Source organism: Choloepus didactylus, chromosome Y, assembly GCF_015220235.1.
Source record: "Choloepus didactylus isolate mChoDid1 chromosome Y, mChoDid1.pri, whole genome shotgun sequence".
Classification (NCBI taxonomy): domain Eukaryota; kingdom Metazoa; phylum Chordata; class Mammalia; order Pilosa; family Megalonychidae; genus Choloepus; species Choloepus didactylus.
The window spans coordinates 43,131,748-43,140,886 of NC_051335.1; positions in this window are offsets into that span (position 1 = coordinate 43,131,748).

Consider the following 9,139-nt stretch of genomic DNA (forward strand, 5'->3'; position numbering starts at 1 on the left):
TGTCATAGGTGTCCCAGAAGGAGAAGAGGAGGGAAAAGGGGCAGAAGCAATAATAGAGGAAATAATACAATGAAGATTTCCCCTCTCTTATGAAAGACATAAAAAGATGGATCCAAGAAGCACAGCATACCCCAAACAGAATAAATCTGAATAGGCCTACGCCAAGACACTTAATAATCAGATTATCAAATGTCAAAGATAAAGAGAGAATCCTGAAAGCAGCAACAGAAAAGCGATCCATCACAAGCAAAGGAAGCTTGATAAGACTATGTCTGGATTCTCAATAGAAACCATGGAGGCAAGAAGGAAGTGGGGTGATACATTTAAGATACTTAAAGAGAAAAACCACCGACCAAGAATCCTGTATCTGGCAAAACTGTCTTTCAAATGTGAGGGAGAGTTTAAAATATTGTCTGACAAGCAGACAATGAGAGAATACAGAAAAAGATACCTGCTGTACAGGAAATACTAAAGGGAGCATGACAGACAAATAGGAAAAGACAGGAGTGAGAGGTTTGGAACACAATTTTGCGTGATGGTAGCACAGCAATGTAAGTACACTAAACAAAGATGACTGTGAGTATGGTTGAAAGAGGAAGGTTAGTAGCATGTGGGATACCAGAAGGAAGGAGGAAAGATAAAGGCTGGGACTGTATAGCTCAGTGAAACCTAAGAGTGCTCAACGATTGTGATAAAAGGTACAAATATGTTTTAACATGAGGTAGAACAAATGAATGTCAACACTGAAAGGTGTTAAAAGTGAGGTGAGATTGGAGGGAAAATATCGTCAGTGCAAACTAGAGACTATAGTTAGCAGAAACATTGTATTTTGCTTCCTTTAGTATAACATAGGCAACATACCAGAGCTAAATGCATATGGGGGGGCATAGGGGAAGGGTATGGAACTCTTGGCATTGGTGATGTTGTCTGACTCTTTATTCTACTTTAGTGTAATGCTATCTTTCCTTTTGTTGCTTCCTAGCTGTCATGTTTTGTTTTCTTTTTTCTCTCTTTTTTTCTTTTTTTCTTTTTCTCCTGTCTCTCTACCTTCTTTGACTCTTCCTCCTCCTTTGGGGAAGTGGTGATGGTGGTGAATGCATAAATATGTGACTATACAGGGAACTATCGATTGTTCACTTAGGATGGATTGTATGGCGTGTGAACAAAACCGTCAAAAAAATGGGTTTGTGAAGAAATCTTGAGGGCACTATATTGAGTGAAATAAGACAGATACATAAGGACAAATGTTGCAGGGTCTCACTGATACGATCTATTTATAATATGTGAGTTCATAGACATGAAATGTAAGTTATCAGGATATAGAACAAGGCTAAAAAATTGGGATCAGTTGCTTATTATGAAGAGAATGTTCAACTAGGATGAACTTAAATGTTTGGAAATGGACAGAGGTGATGTTTGCACATTGTGAGAAAAACAGTGCTGAATGGTGTGTGAAGGTGGTGGAAAGGGTAAGCTCAGAGTCACATATGTCACCAGAAGGAAAGTTGGAGGTTAAAAGATGGGAATGTATAAAACAATGAATCTGGTGGTGGACACTGACTAGCTGTACAAATATTAGAAAGCTCTCTCATGTACTAGAACAAATATATGACACTATAACTAGCAGTTAATAATAGAGGGGCATACAGGAAAAAATATATACCTATTGCAAACTATATACTGCAGTTAGTAGTATTTTAACATTGTTTCATCAACAGTACAAATGTACTATACAAATGCTATGAATCAATAATGGAGGGGGGTGGTTAGAGGTATGGGAGGATTTGAGTTTCCTTTTTTGTGTGTCTTTATTTCTTTTCTGGAGCAATGAAAATGTTCTAAAAATTGAAAAAAAATTAAATGTAGTGATGGATGCACAGCTGTATGATGACACCATAGGCAATTGATTGTACAGTTTGGATCTTTGGATAATTGTATGGTATGTGAACAATGTCGTTAAAAAAACGAAAAAAGAAAAAAATTGCATATCGAAAAATAAGTTTCTCAATGAGAAGAACACAATTGTTTATCAATTTAAAAGGGGGGATGTATTTGACTTGCAGTCACTTATTTTAAAATAAAGATTGGCTTCTGTATTAAAAAAACAAAGTAGTGAACAGTCAAACATTGATGCATTGGCAGTTTGGTATGCCAAGCCCTTGATCTCAGGACTTGTCCTTATGAAGCTTGTTACTGCAAAGGAGAGGCTAAACCTGCTTATAATTGTTCCTGAGAGTCTCCTCCTGAGTTGCTCAGATGTGGCCCTCTCTCTCTAGCTAACCCAACTTGGCAGGTGAACCCCCTCCCCTTGACTTGGGGTCTGACTCCCAGGGGTGTAAATCTCCCTGGCAGTGCAGGATATGACTCCCGAGGATGAATCTGGACCCAACATCATGGGATTGAGAACACTTTCTTGACCAAAACGGGGATGTGAAATGAAATGAAATAAAGTTTCAGTGGCTGAGAGATTCCAAATGGTGTCGAGAGGTCACTCTGTTGGGCATTCTTAGGCAGTATATAGATAAACCTTTTTGGGTTTTAATGCATTGGAATGGCTAGAGGTAAATACCTGAAACTGTCAAACTGCAACCCAGTAGCCTTGACTCTTGAAGAAGATTGTATAGCAATGTAGCTTACAAGGGGTGACAGTGTCATTGTGAAAGCCTTGTGGATCACACTTGCTTTATCCAGTGTATGGTGGCCAGAACTGACTATAGAAATAGAGCTGTGAGCTGAGCAAGGCAGAATAAAGCAGAACAACCACATTATTCAGTGAATGAGTATATACCATGTAGCAAGCACCATGCTGGTTCATGGATATGGGACAGGGAACAAGCTTGACATGGCCCTGCCCCCAAAGAACTATCATCTTATAGATGTTATCCTAGTATGATGAAGTCTAAGATCACATTTGCTCTGAAGTGTGACAGAGGCTCTGTCACACTTCACACTGGGGAGTTTACAGTGAATCAAAATTTGAAGCTCGTCTTTATTTTTTGGACTCAAATCCTGAATCATGTATGTATTCTACTAATTTCATTGGGTTAATTTCATTCCATCATTCAGTTAAGTCAAATTACTTGGAATCCCTATTCAGTCACCCAAGATATTCACTAGCCTTCCCAGCTTTGTTTCATATCCAAATGCAATAAGTGGACCCTCTAAATATGCAAGTCTTCAATGAAACATTGACTAGGACAAGGCTAAGGCTGGACTCCTGTGTGCACCATAGAAGATTCCTTCCAGCTTGACATCCAAGTGACATTACTTGAAAATGCCTTGCTGCTGTCCAGATTTTCCTCCTACCATGTTTCCATATTTACCAATCTGGAAACCCTATCAAAGAAGGCGTTGAGGTTAGTCAAAAAAGTCTTGCTCTTAGTGAACCTACTTTGAGGTCTAATCACTGTTGCTGGGCCCTGGAAATCACTGCAAATTCTTTTAGGTGCACCTAAACCATATCTTTAATATTCTGTTTGATAACCTTATTTGATATCTATATCAAGCTCACCTACCTATAATGTCCAGAATCTAACTTCTTGCCATTTTTGAAAATTTAGGCGGTTACTCAAGTGATCCATGCAAGAGATGTTGGTGGCTTTGACTGAGGTGTCAGTGATAGAGCTGGGATGACAGGGGAAGGTTCTGGATTTATGTTGAGGGTAGAATTTATAGGATTTCTGATGAGTTAGATATTAGAAGCTAGAAAAAAGAGAAAGGCCAAGATGTTTGACCTGAGCAACTAGATGAATGATGATTCCATTCACTGAGATGGAAATGATTGAGGAAGGATCAACATTTTGAGGGTGGCAATCAAGATTGTGATTTGGACAACATGAGTTGAAGATATGTATTAGATATTGAAGTGGAGATGTGAGGTAGGAGGTAGACACATGAATGTGGAATTCAGGGGGCAGTTTTTGGCTAGAGATGTAAATTGAGGAGTTCCAGCAGGTAGAGATTCTTTAAAGCCTTGGAACTGGAGAAACAAGTAGACAGGGCTGCTAGTTGGGCTTTTCTTGTACTGCCACCCACCTTCCCTTTTGCCTACCTCCTTTGCATCCACTTCAACTGTGCCTGGACCACAATAACTCATCAATGGGACATATCTCACGTACATATTCTCCGTGTTCTACTTGGAGATCTCTGACCTAGAGTAGAGAGTATCTCTACTTCTTTGTGCTTCATATGGCAAAGCAATGAAGGGCATGTGGTAGCCATGGTGAGCAGGTGTTGAGTACAAGCAAAACAGGCAGCCACTTTCATGGGATGAATTCTGGGGTTCTGAGAACATCTATTACCTCGACCCCAGAATAGCTGCCCTAGCAAAGTCCCTCATCATTACTTTATTTAAGGTGAAAGTGGGGAACTCTTTTTGTTGTTGTCAAGAACTCATGATGTCTAGAGGGGAAACTTTGGAGGTCACCTCACCAATAAGCACCTTAGAGAAAATAAACTGTTCAAGAAATGTGCTTTTGAAATGGGGGGAACTTTGATGAATAACTACAGAAAGTGTTAAAATTGTGCTTTGCTCTCATTAAATGACTGGTTTTAGGGAACAGGATGGAGGAAGTGATCCACACACACACACACAAAGCAGAAGAAAAGGTGAGGGGATTCATATTGCGTGCCTATTACATATGTCTTCTTTATGCTCTTCTAGGGTCTTCTTGATTTCCTTTATCTCCCGTACTATGGTCTCATTGTTCATCTTTAGTTCTTTGAGTAGCTGCTCTAGGTGCTGTGTCTCTTCTGGTCTTTTGATTTGGGTGCTTGGGCTTGGGTTATCCATATCATCTGGTTTTTTCATATGCTTTATAATTTTCTGTTGTTTTTGGCCTCGTGGCATTTGCTGAACTTGATAGGGTTCTTTTAGGGTTTGTAGACCTATTGAAGTCCTTATCTCTACTTTATCAGTTCTGCAGCTTCGTGGAGTACACTTTCTCTAACTAACCAGCAGGTGGCGTCCACGAGCCACCTGTTCTCCACAAGCCAGTTCTCCCCTGCTTAGCCTTTTTGGTGAGTGGGGGAGTGAGTCTTGTGGGGCCCAATTGGTGTACCAAGCTTGCGTGTGTAGTTGGTGTTGCCTGCCCTGTGTATGGGGCGTGTTTCTGGGCAGTCGGGGAGGGTGGGTGGCCCTAACAGTCAAATCTCCCTGGTGATCCTAGAGTTTTAAAGCTGCTGCAATAGTCTAATCCTTCAGTTCAGTCCTGCCACAGTTTGTCTCTGCCACTGACCCACAAGTCCTTGGTATTGGCGTATGGCTCCTGAGACTTGCAATTGGGCCCCTCTTCCAGGCTGTGCACCCCAGGTCCTCTGTTGAGGGATGACTGTGCTATGTCACAGGTGAGTGCCGTCCCCCCAGGGCAGTTCTGGGCTGCTGGGCTGTGTAGGGAGGCTCCCAGTCTGCTCAAATGATGGCTGAGTGGGGCTTTGGTAATTCTCACTGCTCCACCTTCCCAACTCTGGGACAATCAGCTGAGGTTCAGGGAAGGCTAATGTCCACGCCCAGTTTTGTTGTGTGTGCCTGTTATTTGTAGCACTTCCGTCATACTGGGTTGTCTGGGGCAGCTCTGGGCTATGGGGCTGGCAATGGGCAGGAGTGTTTCCTGTCCACCAGGATGGTGGCTGTGAGCGGACACCCCCCTTTTCTTGGGAAGTTGTGGTGTTTAGTGAATTTTCTCAGCCACTGGATTATTGCCTTTTGTCTCAGAGCTCTCTTAGTTCTGCTCTTGACTTGACGTGCCCAAATTGAAAGTCTTTGAAGCTTTCTGTATTGGGCTTCTTAGAGTAATTGTTTTAGAAAAAGAAAAAAGGATTAGAAAAAAAGGGCCCTCCTCACAGATCTAGTGGGTTATTGAAATGCTAAGAGACAATGCAATTAGGGCCATTAAGGAAAGGTCCACAGGGCAGAGAGATCAGCTTTTCTTCGGGTTTTGCATATGAGCCTCAGGGCCTGAGCTCTGCCCTTCCCCTTTCTATGTTCACTAGAACTCCAAAAATCCTCCGCTTTTATTTTGGAGTTTTTCGTGTTGTTTTTTTTTTCTCTGTGCCTGTCTCCTCTCTGCTGGGCTGGCTGCTCTCAGATTCTCTGGTGTCTGGTCTCAGTCTATCTATGGTTGGAGTTTGGATCAGTAGAATGAGTTTCCGATAAGGGCTGCCACTGCAGTTCTCCCTTCTCCTTCCCGGAGCTGACAGCCCCTCCTCCCCCGGGACTGAGCCTGGCAGGGAGGGGCGCGGGTCCCCTGGCCGCAAAAACTTACAGATTTCGCTGATCTCAGCAGTTCGACATTTTCATGAGTGTTGTATGAAGTATGCCCAAAGACAGATTGCTCTGTGGTATCCAGTCCACGCAGTTCCTGGCTTTCTACTTACTTTCCTCGCATACTTTAACTTTTAACTCAACTCTGCTTAAATGGGAACCTAACAACCCAAATAACCACATTACCTATGCTAACCATATTAGCCTCTTGTTTTGGGGATCTAATGTACAAAATGCTACAAGTCAATATACTGAAGATATAATTATATTCAATAGTTCTTTAAATAACACCCCACTTTTTGGTCTAGGAACTTGCACAGGGCGACTCTTTAATATAACAAAAAATCATGCTATCAAAAATGCAAGTGAAAAACTTATATGGAACATAGAAAAGCCTAGCTCCACATCAAAAAAATGTTTAAGCTTAACCCATACCCCTAACCAATTGCCCCAAACCCTATTCCAAATAACAAATAATATCCATAAATCCCAACAACTTCACCACAGTCACAGCAAGAATTCTAAAAACAAAAATTTCTGTACCCAAACAACCGTAACTCAAACTCTCAATACCACATTCTCCAAAATACCAAAAAGAAATAATCTCCTTCAGCTCTTCTTTCACAACATGATAAGCCAAAGTCAAATCAGTCAGCAAAACCCCTGCAAACCTCACTTTTCCCCTCTATGCATAGATCAACAATTCAATGGAAATTAAAACCTAAATCCCCAAACTGTCCTTTTCCCTACTAACTCTCAGTACATCCACCTTCTAGGGTCCTCAACAGCTCTGTCTCTCATAGGTACTGGATATTATTTCTTATGTGGAGACACAGCATACTTGCTACTCCCTGAAAGGTGGACAGGAACATGTACTATTACCACACTAGTTCCCAACACTCAAGTTTTAGCCCCTGCTGCAATGGCATCCTCAGGACAAATTCCTAATCTAGGATCCTTCCTTGAAATTGGTTTTTAAAAAACCAGGAAGTGCAGAGAATTAAATCTTCTTGAAACACAAACTCAAACACTAAACCCGAGCAGAGAACACTTTAATCCAATTTTAGAAAACCCAGAGCTAGGTCACACTATATACCGTGGTCTTTTTGTTTTATTGGTATTCCTATACTAGAAGCCTCTATTCTAAATATATCTTGAATGCTACAACAAACATGGAATGCCACTACTGAAGCATTAGAAAAACAAGAACAATCCTTAAACAGCTTAGCTAAAGTGGTCATACAAAATAGAAGAGCACTGGATGTCCTAACTGCAACAGCAGGAGGAGTGTGCGCAATAACAAATGAAACCTGTTGCTTTTACATCAATAATACTGGGCAGGTTGAACAAAGCTTACAGGTACTTAAACAAAATATAAACATAATAAAAAATAGCTTAGCCAATGCAAACAACTCTTGATTAGAAAATTTTCTATCAAACTTTCATACTTCTCCACAACTCTATGAGCTATTGTACTGCCCCTCATTGGGCCATTAATTATCCTTATATTAATTTTTCTTTTTGTTCCTTGCCTCTTACAAGGTCTAATTAAATTTATCAATATGTCAATAGCAGCCGTAAGTTACCAGCAAAATTCCAAAAACATGCTCCTGCTACAACAAAGATTTGAAGGTCTGCTCCTGCCACAGAAAGAGACTCGCTACCAGCCAGTTCCAGCAGAAAATATCCAGACATCAATTTAATAATGCTAAGCCTTAGTTGAAGGCAACTACCCCGAACTATGACCCCACCCAGCTAGAAGCAGTCAAGGAGAGAAACACCCCCACCCCTGCAGAAAGTTGCCTTGAGCTAAGTTAAAGCCTTAACCTTAACGCAACCAGACTTGTGCCAATTTTTGCTAGACGCAAAAAGCAGGAATGTTAGATCCCAAAAGAAGAAACTGACATGTAGAAGGAGTTTCAAACTCAGGGGCCCCACAGCTTATCTCACAGAAAACAGGTGCCCCACAGACTAAAGAATGAGGCTGCTCAAAGCCAGTCAAGGCTGTCTCAGTCACAGCAGTGTCTCCAAGGTGTGTGAGGCAAGGTCAGATATACCCATAAAAACAAACAACCAAAAAGGCCTGCTCCCCCTAGCGAGATGTTGCAGCTGCTTTCCTAAAGAAAGAATATGGTCTCAGAATTCTACCAACCAATCACCTCAAACCTAAATAAGCAATCACCCAATCGAGGCACAGAACACCACTGCAGGCACCCTTCCCCACGTGGGTCCCTTTGTTTAAAAAAAAAAAAATGCAGCTCCCAGCTGAGGGCTGAAAGCCACCCTTCTTTTGCCTTCTGGCTCTCACTCACCTTTTTTCTTCTAATAAACTTTATACTTTGACTCACTACATTGTGTGAATTCCTGAATGACTTTAGGCCTAACAAGTTTCAGATTGCCTTTCTTCCTGCCTCCCATAAATGGACAAGACTGAAGCTTATGAACACACGAGACCTGGGAATGCTGATACGCTACATCCCTTGCTAACTCTGCAAGTGCACCTAATTTTCTGCCAAAACTCAGTATTTGCAGCAGCTACCCAGGCAGGCCTTACCCTAGAGAATAAAATCTGCCTCCTATATGTAGTCTTAATAAATAAATAACTTGGTCCATGCATGGTATATCACCAAAATCCATGAGGACACAACTTACATATAACACGTTGCCTGTGTAAAGCCAACATATAAAGATCTGAAACAATTCAAATTGATTATCTAATTATTAGATCAATTATATCCAATTTGTTTGATGAAAGCTCTTGTTGCAAGAATAGTGGCTCAATTCAAAGGTACAAACTTGACACTTTAATGTTTTAGTAATATATGTATTGTGGCAACCTATGGACTGAGCAAAACAGGCCTGCAGATCTTTGGTACA